The 23,149-nt window shown below is 41.7% G+C and overlaps 1 long non-coding RNA gene across 1 annotated transcript; it reads right to left on the bottom strand.

The window, feature by feature from the left end:
• Nucleotides 1-5,885: 5,885 nt before the first annotated feature.
• Nucleotides 5,886-16,040, bottom strand: LOC113595629 (uncharacterized). Its single transcript, XR_003416178.2, has 3 exons — nucleotides 15,291-16,040; nucleotides 8,824-13,735; nucleotides 5,886-7,904 (listed from the first exon to the last, which is right to left on the bottom strand). It is a non-coding gene; the product is annotated as an uncharacterized LOC113595629 (long non-coding RNA).
• Between the last annotated feature and the right edge of the window lie 7,109 nt (nucleotides 16,041-23,149).

Genomic DNA, 23,149 nt, shown 5'->3' on the forward strand with positions numbered 1-23,149 from the left:
GTGAAGATGAAGTAACTGAATAACAAGTTAACTAGTAATCCGGAATTTAATTCAAGTTATTTCTTTTTTTTTAATTTTTTTAATGTTTGTTTATTTTTGAGAGACAGACAGAACATGAGCAGGGGAGGGGCAGAGGGAGAGGGAGAGACAGAATCCGAAGCAGGCTCCAGGCTCTGAGCTGTCAGCACAGAGCCCGACGTGGGGCTCGAACTCATGAACCGCGAGATCACGACCTGAGCCGAAGCCGGACGCCTAACTGACTGAGCCACCCAGGTGCCCCAAATTCAAGTTATTTCAAAGGAAGGTAAAAATGCTCAGAATCCACCTTATCAGACTGACCTTGAATTCTGCTGCCTAGTTCTACATTAAGACTTTAACAGTGCTATGAGATTCCCCACCAAATAGAATTCTGTTTTGTACCATGACATGTGACTTTAAAAGCAGGAGAGAACTGTATTCTCAATGGGGGGGGGGGGAGGGGGGGAGAATGACTAGAAAGAGGAAATCTTAGAGAAAACAAAGAAGCAAGCCAAGGCAGAGACAAAGCTCTTATCTGCACAACCCCAGATTCTGGTCAAGAAACGCTCGGAGAGATCAGAGACCAGTTTATCTGCGATAAACAGATGGGGAGACATGGAGGGCCTTTGTTGGTGGAGGGGCCTGGGAAGACCCTACGGGATGGGATTTGGGGAATGGGGTTTTCCAGGCCAGGTCAGGCTGCCCGACAGCATAGCTAGTCTGAGAAGGACAGTGATGTGCAGAGCTCTATGTGAGGACGGGGATGGGTCTGGGTGCACGGGCCGGAGTTTACAGAATAGAAGTCTACACATATGCGTGTGTAGGTGTAGGTGTGCACCCACAGGAAGAACCTTCCACAGGGACAAATGCAAGAGTACCAGGGACCCTCCCCGAGTCTCAGAAGAATCCTGGACCAGGGAAGGGCCTGCATCTCAAACTTCATTCACTGCGTGGCACCTCTGAGTGTGTGCAAGTCCCTCATGCGAGTTATGACGCAACATGGGAAAGAGGCACCTACTTGGACCACCAGCTGAGTCCCTGCTGTCATGTAGGGAGAGCAGGGAGAAAGAATCAGGCAGGTCAGGGCTGGTCGCCAGAGAGGCCACCAGGGCAACCTGGAGTAAGGTCGCAGCCATGGCGGGAAAGGGTGAAGAAAATACAAAGCCAGACCAGTGTGAGAGGAGGTTGTCCTCACTGTTGGTAATTAGCCTGTGACAGGTAAACCTTAGGTGACACACAGCCTGGTGTGCTTTAGATTCCTTCAGGCTGGAGCCAGCCTCACCTGCTAAGAGGAGCAGTGAACAGAAATGCTTGTCTCCAGGCTCCTCACCGTCTTCACCTTGAAGTTCCTGCCCACCTTTCCAGGCCCCCAGAGCCGTGACTGGCCCTTCATGGCCAGCCACCCGTAGCCCACCTTTTCATTCTGCCCTGTTGTTGATTGGGAGCTGCAGACAAACCTATACGTTTCCTAAATAGATCCCTCCTTCTAATCTCCATTCTTCCTGCTGTCCCTATGGAAACAAACACACCCACATCACACCTCACTCCCCGAGTAGCTTGTGACATCAACTCTGTAGGATGAATTTATACTTAGGCCTTAGGTACTGTTGCCTGGAGAAGTATTTTTTCATTGAGCAAAACCTCTGGGCATTTGATGCTGTACATCAGATGCTGAGTTAGGGTCTGGGGGGAGGGGTCCATCAGCCAAGTGGGAAAAGCAGGCACACAGTGTGTCTTGGGCCGTGCAGAGCCCAGTCAGGGCTTTTGGAAAGAGGATCTGGCAGAAAGCAAGCAGTGACTGTCCAACATTGAGAGTCTCAAATGCTGGTTGCAACTGACAAAGGAAACGCAGCAGGACAGAGGGATCTTGCCATGTCCTGCACGTGACAGCCCGGGAAATTTCCCCTGCACCTGACCAGTCAAGGTGATTACCCGTACTTGGGAGGCTTGGCTCACGGGTCCTGAGTATTTTCTGCCCGAGACCGGGTGATCTCCGAAGTGTCGACCTGCTCTCAGTTGGGTACAGCCTGGATTGGAACTATTTTGCATGAGCCCAGACGGATGGCAGAAAAAGTGACTGCTGATTGGTTCTTGAGTCCTGCGTTGGTGGAGAGCAGTGGATGGTGAGGGTGACTTTGGGAAAAGCCGAAGATGGAGTGACTTAATATCACCCAAGTTTCACCCTCTGACAATCCTGTTGCCCTCTGTATTTGTGGTGATTTGTACGTATTAGCTGGAGTGCTAGCATGTCTCTGCAATGTGAGAGTGGCTATAAATCCGTTTGTTCAAGATTCTAGCATCCTGGGGCTAATCCTTACCCTTTTAGCTCCATGAGAAGATGATGATTGTACCGTCCAGGCAGGGTGTGGTCCTGGGAAGCAAAATGCTGCAAATTGCTTTCGGAAAACATTTGGCTATGATGACCCGAATTGAAAGGTGATAGAGCAATTTGGTTTCACAGAAAGAGATGATTGTGTAAAAGCATAACACCGATGGCAGTTCTTTTTGAATCGGTGTGGAGTTGCTGCCCTTGCTAATGGAGAGCACAAGTCTGGGCTGGGCATCTGTGCCTGGTGTTAGATTTCTGCATTTCGTATGCTTCACATGGGGATGGGTTACTGGATTGCAAGTAGGTATATACTCTCGATTTCCTTTTTCTTTTCTTTTTTCTAAGTTTTGTTTGTTTACTTAGAGTCAGCTGGGGAGGGGCAGAGAGAGAGAGAAGGAATCCCAAGCAGACTCCACACTGCCAGCATAGAGCCTGATGCAGGGCTTAAACTAACGAATCACAAGATTGTGACCTGAGCCGAAATCCAGAGTTGGATGCTTAACCAGCTGAGCCCCCCAGGTGCCCCTAGTCTCGGTTTTCTGACTCTATGTGCCATGTTTCTGCAATGGGAATCTTAAATGTTGGAAATGGCTGAGCACCTCTCTGGATGTGCTAAAAGCATCTATTGAATCTTTGGAGTCCCAAAGAATTGTTTTCATTTCCGCTTTCCTTTTACCCACCCAGCTGCTACCATACACTGCTCCTGTCTCTATAATTGTCCATGAGTCCTATTAGTGTGTTTGACTCACATGTTAAAAGCTCAAAATAAATCAAATCATGCTAATAACATTTTCAGATTTTTATATCTTTTAATTTTTAAGATATATATATATTTATTTTTTTTTAATGTTTATTTTTGAGAGAGAGAGAGAGAGCGCACACGCAGGGGACAGGAAGAGAGAGAGGGAGACACAGAATCTGAAGCAGGCTCCAGGCTCTGAGCTGTCAGCACGGAACCCAATGTGGGGCTCAAACTCATGAACTGTGGGATCATGACCTGAGCCAAAGTCAGACACCCAACTGACTGAGCCACCCAGGCGCCCCTAGGATATATTTTAAAATTAGAATGCAAATCTATATCATATAACTTTAAAACTTTTTTTTAGAAAAACTTTGTAGCATCTTGACTTTAGTAAAAATGATTCTATTTCTCCTCTTGTTACAAAGAGCAAAGGCCAAAAGCCTGCAGGTTTTTTTTTCTTGTCATAGGTGGAATTGCATCCTCCAAAAAGATGTGTTCAAGCCCTAATCCCCCCTACTTATGGATGTGACCTTAATTATAATTGGGTCTTTGCAAATGTAATCAAGTTTATGCTAGATCAGGGTAGGCTCTAATGCAGTGATGGTGTCTTTATAAGAAGCGAGAAGTTTGGACACAGACACAGACACACAAGACAACACTATCTGATCTTGGAGATTGGTGTTATGCTGCTATAAGCCTATGGGTGTGGAGGATTGCTTGCAACCACCAGAAGCTAGAAAAGCAAGGGAGGATCCTTCCCTAGAGCTTTAGGAGGGCACGTGGCTCTGTAGACACCTGGAATTGGGACTCAGAGCTTCTAGAACTGTGAGAGAATACATTTCTGTGGTCTTCAGCAATGCATTCTAAGGTGTTTTATTGAGGCATCTCTGGGAAACTAACACAGCTTCCTTTCCCTAAGCTTGGATCATTAGATGTTGTGTCTCTAATACAGTGTTTTCCCTGTGAAGGCTTTATGAATACCTCTGCTTACATCTGAGACATGTGAGTTGGATCATACGAATGAATCTTCATCTCATGGGATGCACAGAATTCCAGAAGAATGACAGCAGCCAAAACCAAGGCCCCAGTTTGCTGGGTCTTATTGCAACAGCCTTGGGGACAGGCCAGAGAGTCTTGTGCTGTTGTTTGCTACCACAGGTGGGAACTCGGTCTCCCCACGTTGTGTTGCATGGTGGTAATAACTTGGGAATCCCATTACCAGGGATCGGAACGTCTTGAGGGTACCCGTCAAGGACGTGAGATCAATTAAGTGACATCAACAAAGTAGCCTGATGTATCTTCCCTAAATGTAGCTCTTTGGTTTGACCATTGGTTTGGCGAGTTCTATCAAGGAGACAGAGACATCTGATATCATTTCATTGTGTGATGATTTGTGGTTTGCAAGTTTTACCAGTCAGGAAGTTAGGAAGCTCTAATGAGAGGGCAGGTGGTACCTGGTCTCACGGATGAAATCATGAGCCATGAGTTCTGTCTAGATTACAAACACTTATTTTATTTTATTTTATTTTGTTTTATTTTATTTTATTTGTTTATTTACTTTTTTTTTTTTATTTTTGCAAAATTAACCATTATTAAAACTGAGGAACATACTGGCCATAACAAGGCAGAGTGGATAATCTTCTAGCAGGAGATAAGAAAATATATTCCTTTGTAGAGTTTGATCTTTTTGTTGGAAAGATTCATAAGCATTGTACATTTATTGAAGTCTCAGTCTCATATCCAGACTTTATTTTGGTTTTGTTTTTTACTTGTGATGAACTACTGGCTTGGAGACTACAGACTGGGATAGTAGGAAACCTTTAGAACTCAGAACATAATTCAATCAACCATAATAGAAAGATGTAGGATTTCGCCCAGCCCAGGGAATGGGGCAGCTAGACAATTGCTAAGTATGCTAAATAAATATAGTATAACCCAGCGAAAGAGCCAACATGTCCACAGGAAGGATATAATCAAAAGGAAGTAGGCTTCCAAGAAGCAGAATTTTCCCGGAGAGGAACAGGGATGATTTCTGAGGGGAGGTGTCTGCCCTCAGTGATCTTCTGAGCTTCATTCATGTTTAAATTTAGTTAAATTAACATTCCCTCTGGGTAGTTTAATGGCACCTCAAAATTAGTACATCTGAAACCAGTGCAGTTCCCAGTATACAGTAGGTGCTAAAGAAGGTATTTTTTTTATAGATAAATGAATAAATGGCTCATCTCTGCCCACCCACCCCCAAACCTAGTCTCTCAGAATTTCTTTTATTAGTGAATGGCACTGACATTCAGATTAAATTGTCACGCTAGAAACTTCTGACAATCGGTTCTTTCCTCTGACTCTGCTCTATCTCACTGATCACCTACTGAAACTGCCTAAATTCCCTGAAAAAACCCCATGGCCTCTGTTCTCCCTCAAGCGGGGAGGCTCCGGGGTTCCTACCTGTATGGCCTGACCACCGACTGCAGGCAGCTTGAATCTCTCCCTCCAGTGAGATTCTCACAACCTTTCCTGTCGCTGTATTTAGATTTCTCTCCGCAGACTGATAATCTCCCCCACCTGAAGCCCTTCCTTGCTCCTGTCTGCACACTGCTGCTCATGTTCTGTCTGTTGAGATCCAGCAGAGATGAGACCACGGTGACCGAATGAATGGAAGGAGACCTTGTGGGGTGTGTGTGTGTGGGGGGCGGTTGCTGTGGACACACAATGTGCCATCTCCACCGTCTCTGGCTGAACTTGGTTTGGGAAGCATCCCCCTGAGGCTGAGGAGAAGCAGTGAGTTCAAGAATGGTCCAGAACAGACACCAGAGCGGTTGGCTGGAAGTGGAGTAATGGAGGTGAGAAGTGTCTGTTATTGTAAGCCTCGGGCAGATACTTTTTCAGAAGCAGAGGAGTGTCCATTTAAAATAAATTGGCATTGTGACACTTTGGGTGTGCACTGCCCTGTGTTGTGCACCCCGTCACCAGGGTGAGGGGTGCATTCAGGAGTGGGGTGGACCAACAAACCATTCAGAGGGGGGCTACTACAGCTCTCTCTTCTTCCCTCACCACAAATGTGCCTTGTAGGTGGAGAGAAAGCACCTGATGGAGTGAAGGTCTCCCTCCACCCCCACCCCGAGGGCTATAGACCTCCCCATGGGAGGAGAACTTTTGGCACCCCACAAAGACTGCTGGGTGGAGCTGGAGACCCTCTGCCCCAGAGAGGAAACAATGGTCCTGCCTGGAGTCTGTCTCTGGCCTGGATCCTGTGTCCCGCATTACAATCCTAATCAGCATAACTAAGGAAGTCCCTTGGTGAAAGCCATAGTACCATGACAGAACTTTTATTTATATATATTTTTAATGTTTATTTATTTTTGAGAGAGAGAGAGAGAGACAGAGTGAGTGAGGGAAGGGCAGAGAGACAGGGAGACATAGAATCCGAGCTGTCAGCACAGAGCCTGTCGTGGGTTCGAACTCATGAACCGCAAGTTCATGACCTGAGCAGAAATCAAGAGTCTGATGCTCAACCAACCGAGCCACCCAGGCACCCCCATGATACAACTTTTTGCTCACGCTTAAATGTGTAGTTTATTGTCTATGACTGAAAGAGCTCTGCAATAAGTGGGGCGTGTGGTAATTAGGACATTCCTGGCACCGAGCAAGTTCTGGAAAAAGGCAGGTGGGTGATGTGTAAGCACCGTGAACCTCTCCACCCAGCTTTACCTGGGCACCTTGCTCCAGTCCTCCAGGCTATCATGGGTGCTCCCAACAGCCGTAGGCATGGGGCTCTCGGCAAGTCAGCAGGTGCCAAATTCTAGTTTCCTTTTGTCAACTATGAGTAGACCTTGGGCCCTACCACATTTGACTTTGATCCTAGGCAATATCCAGGGTCAGATAAGGCTGAGTTGGCTCAACACATTGATTGAAATGAGTAACTGCCCTAAAACCTGTTAAGTGAACCCTGGTGGGAACTTAGGTCAGTCTTCTGAAGACCTGGCATCTTTTACCAGTGATACCATTTGTTGATAGACAGTCTGTGGTAGAATCATTTTTATTTTCTAGAATGGTGGTTACCTAATCCTCGCCTGTGGAAGAGGGCCATTCTGTGGCTAAGTTATTGACATTCCATAAGGAGTAAAATAGAAGCTATGGAGAGTCTCTCCATTAACTTCGGCATACTCACTTTGTCTGGATTATGTCTTTCCTATATATTCTGGAGTTTGAAAATGCCCTTTCTACCTCAATCCAAGCATGAACAACAGATGATTCCAGAATGTAGGGCATTCTACAAGACAGCTTGCCTAGATTATTCAAAAGAGTCAATGTCATGAAAAACAAATGATTTTTTTAAAACACATGGATCAGAATATACTGAAAAGATATAGCAACCAAATACAGTATATGGAATTGGATTAAATCTCAAATGGGAAAAAAAACTGTATTTTTGAAAGAATTGGTGAAATTTAAATATGAACTGTTTATTAGGTGACATTGAATTCTTGTTAACTTTCATGGGACAACAGTACTGTTGCTGTTTTGGAGAATTAAAAAAAATTTATATTTATTTATTTTGAGAGAGAGAGAACACTTGCATGCAAGCAAGGGAGGGGCAGAGAGAGAGGGAGAGAGAATCCCAAGCAAGCTTCACACGGTCAGCACAGAGCTGATGCAGAGCTCGAACTCAAAAACCACGAGATCATGACCTGAGTTGAAATCAAGAGTCGGACCTTAACAGACTTAGCCATCCAGAGCCTCAGAGAATTTTTTTTCTTATGGATTCAGGACAAAGTACTCAGGAGCGAAGCAGCATGACCTTGTAACTTTCAAATGGTTCTGCAGAAAGAAAAGGTGGAGATAAAGCAAATGTGGATAATTTAAAGAATTCAGGGGATGGATATTCATTGCGATGTTATTTCAGCTTTTCAATAGGACTGAAAACTTAAAAAATAAAAAGCAGGCAGAGAAGACTCAATTACTCTTGATAAAGCGTTTTATTAGCACTACATGTTTGAACTGTGCTCTCTTGCATGATGTGAGCTACTTTAAAATGTGAATGTTTTGGAAACAAACAGCTCAACACTCCCTTTTCCTGTATAAAATTATAGCCAAGGATAATACTTGTGTTGTATTAACATCCAAAATAAAAATTTGGGAACTCCTCATTGCTTCTTCTATGTTTTTTTCTTCTTAATGTTACTGGCCCATGGAATCTAGATGTCTAGCGAGTGCTGCCCCAGCACTTGGCTTGTGCTGTTTGGTTCTACAACATTCTTTGTGTCATGGCACGTATGGAAAATGGTAATATGTGTATGGCCAATGGGGTGAGGCTGCTAATGTCTGAAGGCAACTAGCTCAAAAGCTCTGGCTGCCCCAAGATGAAGGTATCGCCATCTTGGCATCCATGAGCCACCTGGGCCACACAAGTGTACCATTGTCACAGGTTGGGAAACTCTGCTTCCATGCATAAAATGTGTTTTACATACAATTTGAAGTGTTTGCTTGAAAAAAGCTGCCTAGGGGTGCTTGGGTGGCTCAGTCAGTTGAGCGTCCACCTCTTGATTTTGGCTCAGGTTATGATCCCAGGTTCATGGGATCAAGCTCCACATTGGGCTATGAACTGAGTGTGGAGCCTGCTTGAGAGTCTCTCTCTCTCTCTCTCTCTCTCTCTCTCTCCCTCTCACTCAGTTCCTCTCTCCTGCTTGTGCATGCACACTGTCTCTCTAAAACAAACAAAAAAACCACAAAAAGCTACCTAGTATATGTCCAACCCACTGTGGATTCATACTTAGGATACAATGAACAGGGTTTAGGTATCATCATGTATCTGCAGTCGCCCTAAATGCCAGCACAGTGACTTATCTCTAACATGTTTCTGTCTGCATCAGGCATTCCAGCACTTGTTATGATGGATCTTGAGTTGTAACGAGGTTAACTACAAGGCAAACTCCTACAGGAGCATATGGAGCAAACTCAGGAGCTAATGTTCTATCTCTGGCTTTTGTGATTCAGTCCAACTTGAACGTATTGCCGTGAGGCAAGAGATGAGTCTGAAAGCAGAAGCCAAGAAAGGACAAGTTAACCCAGTTTGATCCAAACCTTTTTCATGAAGTAACATTTTGCATTTAAAGCTCAGCATTCTGAAGTTCTAAATAATTAATTTAAATGTATTTAAATGTCTCTGTTATGAGGCTGCTTTAATGAAGAGAAAAGAGCACTACTGGGCTTACAAAGTGGTTTCTTAACTCTCCTGGTGCATCTGGATAGCCTGGTGAGCCTCTTCAAAACACACACTCCTGGGTCTTTATTCCTAAGAGGTTCTGATTCAGTTGGTCTAGCATTGCCCACCCTGGTGATTGATAGTAAAAAATGGAAGTCTAAAGTGCTTTACAAATATGAGACACTCATTTTATTATGTAACTACTATAATTTCCTTCCTGTCTTCTCCTCCTAATTTCTGGACATGGTTAACTGGTTCCATTTGGAATGGCATTTTTCTTCTGGAATCCCTGCGGTCTTATTCTTTCTATTGCTCAGCAAGGACCCGGGTCCTGTATTAGAGACACATCTAATTATCCACATTTAGGGAAAGGAAGCTGTGTTAGTTTCTCAGAGCTGCAGCAATAAAACACCCTAGAATGCATTTCTGAAGACCACAGAAATGTATTCTCTCACAGTTCTAGAAGCTCCAAGTCCCAATTCCAGGTGTCTACAGAGCCATGTGCCTTCTTAAGGTGCTAGGGAAGATCCTCCCTTGCCTTTCTAGCTTCTGGTGGTTGCAAGCAATCCTCCACACCCATTACCTGTGGTTAGCTCCAAAGAGATAACTGGGAAGTATCTGCATGAGAATGTGTGAACACGCTACCGACTGAGAGTGTGTTTTCTTCCTGAAGCCAAATATTGCTCTTGCTGTGGCCTCTCTTAGTCTAGATTAATCATGCCTTTGCTTCCTTCCATTCATATGGGCACCTCCATGTTCTCTGCATTGACTACATATCTACATTGTGTGCCAGGTAGGATACAGAAAACAGTTGGGTCATTGCTTAACTTCAGAGTCTCATTCCAACTTCCTTTTTTGTAATACAAATTTGATGGTCCAGCTAAAAACCTGGAAATAAGATTATTTATTTTTTTTAAAATGTTTATTTTTTCAAATTTATTTTGAGAGAGAGAGCACACGCTCGTGAGTGGGGAGGGGCAGAGAGAAGGAGGGAGAGAATCCCAAGAAGCTTCTGTGCTGTCAGCATAGAGCCCGACCATGGGGCTTGAACCCAGGAACCATGAGATCATGACCTGATTCAAAATCAAGAACCAGACATTTAACTGACTGAGCCACCCAGGTGACCCAAAAGTGTGACTTTAAATTGATGCTGAAGTCTCAGCATCAGAGCTGATACAGCCGCCGTATCCTAGATACAGCTTGTATGATATAAGAGAATAAAAATCCCACAGATCCAAGTATCCTAATCATGAGGAGGAGGAGGGCTAACCCACAGTGTTTACTGTCTGTCAGACCCTGTTGTCAATTCTTTCTGCCAATTGACGCACTTAATCTTCAAAACTCTTTGGGTTCCATACAATTACTATCATCTGTATTTTACAGTTTACACATGACGAACCTGAAGATAGGTTTTCTCTGCACTTGATTTTGCCATTAATAAGTTGTGTGAGCTCGGATATGCTCTGAGTACCTGTTTTCTGATTGGATTAGTGGGTCTGTACTAATGATCTCTGTTCTCCTTGTTTCCAACCAAGACAACACACTTCTATCCGTTTATCTTACTGGTTTGGTGCAGTGATTTATTCTTTTCTGTCCTTGCCTTGCTTTGTTTTCTATTACCCTCTTTCCCTACTTCCTCAAACTGTTTGACATTTTGACAGTCTTCACTTCTAGGCGTGGATAGCTCACCTATGTGTATTAGCCCTGGAGTTCGGAGACTATTTAGGAACTGAATATAAGGCTTGGAACATTAGTGAGTCAAACAATGTCGTTTTCCTGAAAATAAGTAATCAGGTGGTGAAAATGACAGCAATAGTGCTGATGGAGCCATGGCCCCTCAGTGTGGTTATTGCCATCTTTGATAGCATTTTCCTAAATATTGCTGTCATAACTGCTAGCGTACTTGTGATTTAAAGAGTCAGAGTGTACTGATGCCCCTACTGATGAGGGAACTACATTAGGATTTGTGTTCTTCCCAAATTGAAAGTGTGGACAGTGGGATTGAGGAAGTAGTAGAAACGTAGTCAAGAAATTTAAGAGGCCCAAGGTGCTCTGTTTACTCCAAGTAGCTAGGAGATCAATGCACAGTAAGTCCATGGTGACTTACTCATTCCAGAGAAACAACTATCTAAAGGGGAAGCTAACTGTCATGAGAGCAAATTTCAAAGTCATTTGGATCTTTTTATCTGCATGTCATTGAAATGTGTGGTTTTCTATTCTTTACCAGCAGATCTGAATGTTCTCATGGTCACCATATTAAAAACTTATGTAAAACAAAAGGCCTGATAGGCGATGAAAAATATCCTCAGCTGTGTATGCCTCCGTGGCACTCGTGACACTCGATTCTGTATTTTACATGAAACCTTGAAGTTTATGGATTCCTCCAAGTATTCAAATGACTCACATCAATGAAGGCGGTAAATATGTTGGGCCAAAACACCATCGGAAACATCTTTGTCAGCAGGGAGCAGAAGTTATATTAATTAAAATGTTCTGGGAAGATACAGGGTACACTCCCAACGAATCATAAAACTATTTTCATCCTAATTACGGATGTTCCCTCTTGGCATCTTGGAACATAGGGAATTAGAATAAAAAAGTCTGTGGCATTTCTAGAAGTAGGGTCAGCATACTCAGACTTGATCTCTCAAGTTAGGAACTTGGGCATATTTTGATAGAAAGCCACCATTTTACTTAATCAATGTTCATTCAGTCTCCTCTCTATGTTCAGGGAAGATTATAAAAAGGTATGGAGTGAAAAGATCAGAAACAAATGAAATTTGGGTAAGAGAGTGAAGGACTCGGGATACTGAGAAATGATCACTGACCCCATAAGGGGAAAGTACGATTGAATCGAGGGTATTCTACCCATACAGGAATACTGGCATGTCCTGAAACCATTGCCCATGTGTGTCTGGACTCTCAGCCTACAGACCCTTGTCTGGGAAGAAATGAGGTCACTAGGATTTTTAGCCTAAGACCTAGACAGATTCATTTGTTTTAGGGTAATTTGGTAATTCCCTGTGGAAGCTTAGTGTTTACTGTGTGGAGTTTGAAACCTCATAAAGCTGTTGAGACATCTCCTCACTGTACCTTGCCACATGCATAGACTGAGTACAAATGTAATCGTGAGCCATTTTATCTGTTGTCAAGAATGTCACCATTAATGCTTTGAAGCACTGGTGAATGGTTACAACTTTCATCATTGGAAACAGCAGGTTAAATAATCCAAGTTGAATAAACAGGAGGTAGTGTGATGTCCTCTGGACCTCACATTCCTTAGTAAAGCATCAATTTTCATATGACAGACTCTGGGTTCATCCTCCATATCTGAAAATGATTTGAGAGGAAAGAATCTGGTGTAAAGTTTGGAGATTAAGTGTTAGTGCTCCTTAAGAAAGGCCTTCCTAAATGAGAACAGAAAAGAAAAAAGAGAAGAGAAGAGGAAAACACTACTTTTGGGTTTGCAATGATATAGAATACTGAGCTTTTGAGTATGAAAATACTTTTTTTGTTGTTTTTCAACCTTACAGATGAAAGCGCATTCTTATCCAAAGAATGGTTTGTGTTGGCACTCGTAGAATTGACATTTGAGAGAAGAGAGAGAGTTAGCTTCTGGCCAGAGCATAAGCTCCTGACCTTGCTTCCTTCCATTAGTAAGTGGCCAGTGCAACAGCCTGGCCCTACCCCTGCATGCATCCTTGGTTAATACTAACCCTAACCCAGAGAAGGGGAATGGATGACACACACATCAATCCACACGTGTAACTGTGTCAATTAAAGACCAATAAACAGACAGCCTAATAGAACATTATGCCATAGATTACTCTAATCGGCTAGACATATTGATTTTTGCACATTCTCAATTTGTTTATCTGAACGAAGTTATTCTTTTTTAATTAGCTCGCCAATTTATTGTTGTGTCCCACAGCTTCTGCAATATTTTCTTCTATACAGGAAAGGCCCTGCCACAATGAACGCTGAACTGGTTACTGAGAATGAGTTTAATATGATCAAGAGGACATTGACCAACTTTATGTTGCTAGATAAAGTTGCAGTGGCAAAAAAGATTGGAGAGCGCGATGTGAAATGGTTGTAAGGGGGATTTTTGCCTGGATTCCATCTAAATATGTCTCAAAAAATTGTAAAATAGAATCTACCAGCTAAAACTAATGAGCACAGAACTGCATTGATTTGGCCCAGGGTGGACAAATAGAACATCTGGCATATTTGGCACCAATGACACAGCTGGCATTGTTGGAAACGTCTCTGCAGAAGGTACAGATGCAGAAATGGGAGAATTGGTACAAACAGTGCAGATGGAGCAGTTGGAGCAGATGACAGTGGGCAGAGCTGGCGAAGCTGGCACAGGTGTCATAACCTCAACAGCTGGCACGGGTTGTGACAATCCTGGGATTTCTTAGTACGAGGCACATGTTCATTTTGGCTTTGGCCGCAAAGAGATAAGAGCATTTTATAATTAGTAAATGTGCCATTTGAAAAAGAACTTCCCCCCCCCCCATCCTTAAGGACATCTACCTCCAACTGTTAAAGCTTGGGATATAGAGCATTTTTGCAAATTAGAATTTCCTGGAGAAAGCCATAATTGATAAATGCAGATTTCAGACAGGAGGCTATTCGATATTTTTGTTCTGACAGAGATGAAATCCATGAATGGGATTTCTTCGCTGTAGTTTTGCGGGAAAGAAAGGTCAGATTTGGGGAAATGAATGTACACTTTGCATTTCCGCCATGATTTGTTATCAAATTAGCTGCTATTTGTTTCTGAAATAGAGAGAATATTTCTCAATTGTATGAAATTTCCTGGAGAATCATGCTTGAAGATGTGGCTCAGAATTGGAAACCGGTCGGCAGAACAGGTTGGGAAAACAGAAAAAAATGCTGGAATACATAATATGGAGAAATCATGAATTGCCACTTTCAAATACCAGTGGGACTTGGCTCTAATTTCATTTAAAATGCTATAATTTGGGCTTGAATTAAAAATACAATATAGTATAATCTTTTGGGCAACGACATTTAATGCCAGATGAAAAGTTGTGAGAACAAAGCAACTTGTTTGTCAGTGGCTAGAAATATCACTGTAACAAAAGTCCGTTCAAAAAGTCTAACAAAAGTATGGGAAAGCCAAAAAGTATTACTTAATTATAAAATAATAAAAGCATAAGAAAGGATTCAACAATGGGTTCTTAAATTTATATGTATGTTCTCTTGAACATAGTAGGTGCTTCCTAATCTCTGATGAATAAATGAACCTATGGTCTAAGAAGCACCAATAACCAGAACTTGAAAAAAATCAATCATTACCTTCTATATCAATGACAAATCTTCCATTAGGAAGAAATAAAGTGAATTAGGTCTCAGTCCTCCTTAAAGTCTTGAACTTGGCATGTACATTTTAGCCAGCTTCCTTCCCCGAAGCAAAATCATACTGTGAAAGATTAGTGGGATGTTATGTACTCTCTGTCCTCAAGTAAACCCAAAATTCTTTAGGTTTTCCAGTTCATATTGAACTAAAATCAGCATAATAAATCATCTTCTGGTCGTAATCAGTGCAACACGGTGAGAATGTTTTATGTGTGTTTTGAGACTTTAGGGAAACTCCTACCATAAGGGTTAATTATTTCAAACTGGATGTCAAATTCTTGACCATTAAAAACATACTGTCTTTGTTTCCAGATGACCTTTGCATATTGTTACTTATAGTTAATTAAAAAACAAACAAAAAACCCAACAACTGTGGAAAGTCATTTAAGCATATTCAGTTTCAATTTCCCCATTACTTCAACTTTGTTATAACCTCATGTTGAACCCAACTAAACTGTTCTTATTATTCAGAACTTTCCATCACTTAACATTAGTTCATTTCTTGACTGAGATGACAAAAGTGTTTCTGCTTAACACAGATGAAATACCTTAATTTGTTAACTGTACTTCTGTGACATAGAGCAAGTAAGAGAGGAGGAGGGAAGAGGGCTTACTGTTCTCTCCGGGCACGAAGATGACGACAGTTGAATCAGTTCAGATGAACAGGCTGGAAATGTCCACCTTGTACCTCTTTGCCTGGTTTGAAACACCGCTTCGTGGCTGAACCCCAGATGAGCATTGCTTCTGATCAATAAACACCCTGTGAAAGATGATCAACTCAGGAAAGTAAAAAATAAAGGTATTTCCAGGATTTGGCGTCCGAGGGGTCGGCAAGAGTGTTTCTGAAGGATGAGTGTGAGGGTGAGTCATTCCTTTGAGCCTCTGCCTTCCTCAGGAATTAAACGAAAATTAAACATGAGAGATGCAGTCTGCTGCAGCAATGTGATTCCTTCATCATTGTCCCAGCCACTGTCTATTTCTAAGCACATTGAACTTTCCGATTTATTGGCGTCTCATCTTATGTAAATATCCTTTTCCTTCTCTTAGCGCCAAGACATCAGGATGTGCCTTCATTCCGCCCTTCAAACAGTTGCTGCGCATTATGTCTCTCCACCATCACTGGGACAGCTTCTCTTCTCTGCACGTGGCAACCTGGGATATGGTTTTTGCTTAGACTTAAAAAAAAAATCTATCTGTTAGTAAATTAAGCATATCCGTTTTATATAAAGCCACTTAGAAATGCGAACAAAAACCCAAGGGAAATCTATATATTAATTTTCAAGAACTGAGGGACATTGTTTCCTGCCACCTTCCCTGCATTGTCCCGATGGTCCCCAACTCCTCTTTGGGGTCATGAGCGTCCACCCACCCACTGGGTCTGGCACCAAGCTTGTTTGTGAGAAGGCAATGCTTTCCCGCCTGGGGCCTGCTGCAGAAAGCTGGTTGTTGAGATTCAACAATGCAACACTAAAGTGACGCAGTCCTGATAGCCTGTTGGAAGTGGGGAAAGAGGGGAGGACAGACAGGTAAGGATTAGGTGGAGTCATTTATTTTTTTCTTATGGAAATCAGAGTAGACCCGTACAGAGATTAGTGGGTTATTGTCTCACTGCAGTCAGAACTGAGATGATTATTAGTGATTTGTAGTGTAGAGCTTGCAACATTTATTTAAGCTATGATCCATTCCCCAAAATGATTATGCTGGCAACTATCATTGTGTGCTGTGAATAAACAAGTCACTGAAGTGTAGATACATTTACTCATATTTTAAAATATTTTAGTACAAAAAAAATTAACAACTTACAAAAGAAGTAGATAGACTAGAACAATGAGCTCTCGGGTGTCCATCACCTGGACTTAACAATTATTACTATTTTGTCAATTTTGCTTCATCTCTCTCCCTGGTCTCCACACACACTTTCCCCTTCCCTTTCCTGGAGTATTTTAAAGCAAATTCAGAATGTCACTTCACCTTGAAATACTTTGCTATTCATCTCTAACGGACCAGGGAAACTTCTTGAAACACAATGGCCAAAAATAACAATATTTCTTGATATCATCTCATTCCTGGTCCATCTTTAGAGTCCCCTACTCTGAGGCCCTTATGTGTTTTTATGGCTAACATGTTTGAAGCAGATCCCAAACAGGGTCCTGATAATGTCTCTTAAGTTTATCTTAGTCCCTCTCTTTTTGTTCCATTGATAGTTGGATAAACCAGGTTATTTGTCCTTACTATGTCCTAAACTCTGAATTTGATTAGTTGCTTCCCTGTAAAGATATTTAACCTGGCCCCCTATCCCTGTATTTCCTCTACACTGGTATGTGCAGCTATAGGCTTACTTAGATTCAGGGTCAAGCTTTAGGCAGGAACATTTCATCATTGGCGCTGTGTCATTACTTCCTATTGTATCATGGAGCATACAGTATCTGGTTGTCCACTTTCCGTGATGCTAAGACTGGTTGGCGAGTTCAGGTGTATATACTCTTGATCCTTCAGACTATATTCATCAATTCTCAAGCTTCTTTCCTGATACGGATTTCTCAATATCTTTGTATAATCACCAGGGAGTCCTTCAATTGTTAACAAAAAATCTTTGATATTCTTTTTAAAGACTTTTTTTTTAATGCTTATTTATTTTTGAGAGAGAGCCAGTGGGGAAGGGGCAGAGAGGGGAGACAGAGAATCCCAGGCAGGTTCAGTGCTAACAGCGCAGAGCCCAACGTGGGGCTCGAACTCATGAACTATGAGATCACGATCTGAGCCAAAGTCAAGAGTCGGACACTTAACTGACTGAGGCGCCTTGGTGTTCACTGTATTAGAGAAATGCCACTGGGCAGCGTCAAGTTTCCACAGACACACACACCCCTGGAACTTTTCCATCAAATACATATACACTGTTGGAGGCTAAAGCTAAATTATAACATGCTTTGTATGTCTAAATGCACAGGCCATTTGCAGGTTGACCAATGAATGATAGTAGAACAGATTCCTGATCAGTTAGCAACTATAGTAATTAAGTATTTGTAGTCTGGTTAATTTCAGCCACATTTCTCTTCATGGACATGTGACCAGTCTACAAATGATATGTCCAGTAGTTTCAGGAATGTTGATGGCTAAAGAATTTAACTATTCTATTACATTATTCATTATTTGGAAATTCATCATTGTGACTGTCAAATATTTGATAATTTAAATATGGTACGACTTGTTTTTTATGGCACATCATTGATAAAGAAATAGAATAAATGGAAATATAGAAAAATATATAGATACATGATTCCAAAATATAAACATTCAGATTAAAAGCTTCTGATAAACTGCATAGTAAATTTGATTGTTTGGTTGCCACAGAATAAATGCAATTAGAAGTATATGCAATTACGTATTTCTAATGTTTTAATATCTTTAGTTCTTATGTTTCCTATCTGCTTGAAAATGGAAGTGTTGATATCACTGGTCTAGTGTTAATAAATATAAAATCCAGTGTTTTTCCAGTGCTGACTAATAGGAACTGTAAACGCTGTTGGTAACAATGAACCATTTCAAGTTTTTGCGAAGCCTTAATTATGAAAAATGTCTTATTTCTGCAGGAAGTCTGAGGCTTTGCTGCCATTATTTCATTTGATCGTGGCTCCTACCCTGTGGGGGAGGGCATTTGAACAGACAGAGCTGTGACAGAAGGTCACATGTAGTAGGCGAGGCCACAGAAGCAATAAAGGACAAAGACTTCCATCAGGACCACTGCTAAATCCAGTTTGAATTTACTGCATTCTGTTCTAGAAAGAAAGTATTTAACTTCCTGCTGCCCGCAGAGCTTCAGTTATTCTGAAGCCTAGGCCTGTCCGGAAGTGCTGAAGAAGCTTCCGGTTTGAACGTGCTCCCGGAAGTTCCAGGGAACTTCCGTCAACAGCTTTACACAAGCTTCTCTCTGCCACCTGGCAGAGGACATTTGATTGCCTCGTAATTCTCTTCTGTCTCTCAGGGCATCTCCCAGCTAAAAACCTTTCCGTCCTTTGAATGCTCACTAGGAAGCTGGATTTTTATGTGGTTTTCCCTTACTTTCTTTTATGAGAACAGAAAAAAGCTGGAGAGAGATAAGGCATTTTTGTAGAATATTCGTAAGAGCTTTGATTTTTCGATCTAAGATTTTTTTCCTCCCTCAAACATGAAAAAGTTTTCCCTGGCAACCATCTATTTAATTTCTTTCCCTCTCCTTCCTGGGAAATGCCCAGTCTGTGTTGGGAAGAATTTCTTTATTAAGCTCCACTAGTCTTCAGCATGACTTCTCATGTTGACCCAAATTTTTAGAAGAATTGCCAATCTTCTCTTGTTTCCATGTTAAAAAACAAATACACGGAATTAGAAAATCATCTTAATTAAATACGTGTGTAAATAGAGATACATATGACTTTTCTTGGGGTGTTTTTCTAACCTTCTAATAAGACTGTGGCCAGTGAAATTGAGAAATAATGTTTTCTCCCTGCTTAAGACCCCATGTTTCGGTGTTTTCATTGGATATGGAGAAAAGCATATAGTGCTTTCGAGACAATTGCTTAAGTGGATTTAGGGAAAAATCAAGACCTTGAAATTACCGAGCCCAAAGGAGAAACAGTCATAGAGCATCTCTTCAAATCTCTATGATTTATAATCTTTGTTAAAAAAAAAAGTTCTTACCTGTCATGGTATTCATTTAAGAAAAACAAAGAGAAATATATTGAAATTATAACCAAAAAAGAATCAGAATGAAATTAGTCTGAATACTCTTAAAAGTAATTGTGTTAGGGGTACATGGGTGGCTCAGTTGGTAGGTGTAGACTTTGACTCAGGTCATGGTCTCGTGGTTCATGGGTTTGAACCCCATGTCGGGTTCTGTGCTGACAGCTCAGAGCCTGGAGCCTGCTTTGGATTCTGTGTCTCCCTCTCCCTCTCTTTGCCCTTCCCCTGCTCTCTCTCTGTCCCTCCCCGCTCACCCTCTCTCTCCCTCAAAAATGAATAAACTTAAAAAAATTAAAAAAGTAATTGTGTTAATATCAGAGTATGATTCCTTTTTTATTTTAATGTTCATTTATTTATTTTTGAGAGAGAGAGAGGAAGAGAGAGAATCCCAAGTAGGCTCTGTGGTGTCAGTACAGGGCCCAACTCGGAGCTTGAACTTAGGAACCATGAGATCACGTCCCAAGCAGAAACCAAGAGTTGGATGCTTAGCCAGCTGAGCCACCCAGGTACTCCATCAGAGCATGATTCTAAAAAACTCTTAGAATGTTTAAAAATGACACAGACACAAATTGATCCTTAATCTTTGACTACTGGGAGGCTGGGTGCTGAACTGGAGGCTCACTTGAAAACCAGCTCTGAGTTTTTACCTATTTGAACCTCAGACACTCTTTGCTTTACAGAGGCCCCTGTTCCATAGGGCTGAGATCTTTTTTTAAAATCTGACTCTAAACTTGGGCCATTTCTTCTTTCCTCTTCCTCCTCTCAACTTCCATCTTCACAATGACAGACTGCACTGGGTAATTGCTGTCTTTTGTAATTGTTCTATCTCCAAATTGGCTGATTAGGGGAGAGACCCAGCTGTCCATCAAAATGGTGTCAAGTGGCTGAAGCCACCATCCCCTGAGCTGGAGAAAGTTAATTGCACTCTCTGAGGCTGTCCCAGTAGGAGAGGTGCTGAGAAGAGCCCTGGGAGTCCCTGTTAGTGCTTCTTTTTTTTTTTTTTTGAGCATTCGTAACCTGGAAAAAATGTAGTAAACAGCATGTTAATTAGATTTACAGACGAAATTAAATCAAGAAGAGTTGGAAACACACCAGCGAATAAAGAAAAATGCTACACAGGGTTTCTGAGCCTAAAAATATGGAAAGGATCAAACAAAATGAGAATTAAGGTAGACAGGTGTAACCCCTGTGCTTTGGAGGCGAAAGAGACAGGCTATAGAAGGAAGTGGCAACAGGGAAAAATCCAGAAAACAGTAATGCCAGAGAGACCAGGGGAGAGTGGACAACAAATTAGACATGTTTGCAATATGCCGTTGAAGCTAATGTGATTTGGGGCTGTATGTGCAGAGACATCACATCATGAGGGAGAGGTGGAGTAATTTAGTGCATTTGGCAGAAACACACCTGGAATATTGTGTTCAGGTCTGTGTATCTGGGGAGCACACAGATATAAAGAAGAGCTAGAGGGAAATCAGCATAAAGCAACAAAAGTGATTAACAGGTGACAGGCTGATGTTTTGAATCCTGGACTGTGCGGTGTGACTTAAAAGAGACACAAGAATGGAACATTTAAGTGTAAAGATATCTTCCTGATTTTTCACCTAAGAGTCAGGAATTATTAAAGCATAATTAGTGTAAAAGTATATAACCTAGTTTAACAGCACTGAAATTGACAACAAGGAAAACTTCTTGTGAATAAAAATGATGAGATCATATTGCGAGGGGAGGAAAAGGAGGGCTAGGCAGGAAAAATAGGAGTTTGCATTGTTATCATACTTTTCATTCCAAAGCCATTGGATTTACCCTGGCCGTGACCCTTCAACACTGAAGATTTCAGTGGAACCCGAGAGAACTCCCCGGATGCCCATTCCTCTGCAAAGTTCCACCCAGAGGTGCACATTTAAAATTTTCCCCATGTAAATGTTTGTAGCAGATGGCTTACCCTCCCCGTCCTTTTTGGGTGCTCCTGATATCTGCAAAGGCAGTGACCCAAAGCAACAACTGGTCTGCCATATTATCTCTCTGTGTGGCTGGAGGCAGTCATTTAATCTAAGGGTTGGCTTCTGATGGCAAAGGAAAGATGAATCTAATTTTAAGAAAAATCTCAAAATGATAGCAGCATTTTGTACTAGCTAATGAGGCTAATTTGTTCTTAAAATACAAGTTGCTGTGTTTCCTAAATTAAAATTCCCTTCTGATGTAAATACAGAAGATATAAATATGGAGAAGAGATGTGTGCTGTATTTTTTATTTTGCAATTTGGAACTCATTCTAAAAGGAACTGTTAGAAAAGTGATTTTATTCTCTAAGTTCGGGGAGACCTTTACTTCCTGGCTTCAAATACAGGGAGAGACAATATTAGCATGACTTTTACAAGAAAGAGAAGAAGATGGGATGATGTCTTCCCAGCTAGAGATTGTAAAATGCATTGTCCTAGAGATGATTTCCTAAATCGATGTGATTCTCGACTTCCTCATCTGGAAAATGAACATGGGGGAGTGTATTGCTTTCAGAGTAATTAAGTAGTTCACTGACAAATGCTTTATTAACATTTAGGTATTTAATTAAATCTGCCAGAGAGAAAGTTCTTATTCCTAAATCAAGGGATTTCTCTGCTTCTGTTCACTCTGGTGGGGAAAGCAATTCTCAGGGGGTCTTGCTATAGAAGTTTGTCTTATTCTTTACATTTTGAATGATACAAAGGACAGAGCAGAGTCTTGGGGTAAATGAAAGTGAACAATACAATGAAAGACCTTAAAAAATATATGGCATTAATTTTCTAAAGACTGTTTGATCAGCTATTTAAAATGATAGTTCTGACCACATTCTAGAAGAAATAGATACTCTCTTAATGGGGCAGTAGCATTTAATGCATAAACTAACAAATTATACAGGACAAATATCTAAAGTTTTAATATCTAGTTTATCTAAGGGATTTATTCTACCCTTTTGCTCTAGATTTTGCTTCTGAACACTGGACTCTGATTTTTTCCCCCCCATGTAACAGGGGAGTGAGCTTCCCCAGCTTTATGTCATTCTAAGTTCAGATCTAGGAACCAGAAAAAGTTATGTTGTTTAGATGAATGAATTGATGAGTTATGTCTGGGATTTTGTATGCATCTATAACAGATAAACGTGGCCCTTTATGGCACCTGTAATTCACTTTAAAACAATTCACTTTAAAAGCACTTTAAAGGAATTTCAACTTCTTTTCACTGACCCATCCGTGTCTTCATAACAGGCCACATGACAGCGACCTCAGCTTTAAAAAATCTGAGCACTCAGACTAAAGATTTCTTTGTTTTCCCTTTCCATCTAGGTTTGGCCAAAGTTTCTCAAAAATGTACTCCTCCCTATGCATTTTCTTCTTTACTGTAGCACTGTTGAAAATTTTGGTGTAACAAATGGTTATTAAAGTCAGAAGAAGAGTATGCCAGATCAAAGGAAGATCCCTGTGTGGAGCCTGGCGGCTTAGATGCAAGTTGCTAACACGCTAGACATGTTTTCTCCAGCACCTGCGAACTCCTCACAGTGGTCACAAGGCCCTGCCTGATCTGGCTGCTGTCTGCGTCTCCAGTTTTGTGCTGTGACACTGTCCCAGCTTTGGCCGTGCTGGCATGCTTCCTGTGGTTTGAGTAGCCTGTCTCTTCTGCCTCCGGGCCTTTACACTTGCTGTCCCTTTTGGCGGAAGTCTCTTCCCCTAACTGAGTGGCTGTCTGTCTCCTCTTTCGGGTCTCAACCTAAATGTCACTGGGTC

The sequence above is a fragment of the Acinonyx jubatus genome, chromosome E4 (genome assembly GCF_027475565.1).
Source record: "Acinonyx jubatus isolate Ajub_Pintada_27869175 chromosome E4, VMU_Ajub_asm_v1.0, whole genome shotgun sequence".
Taxonomy (NCBI): Eukaryota; Metazoa; Chordata; class Mammalia; order Carnivora; family Felidae; genus Acinonyx; species Acinonyx jubatus.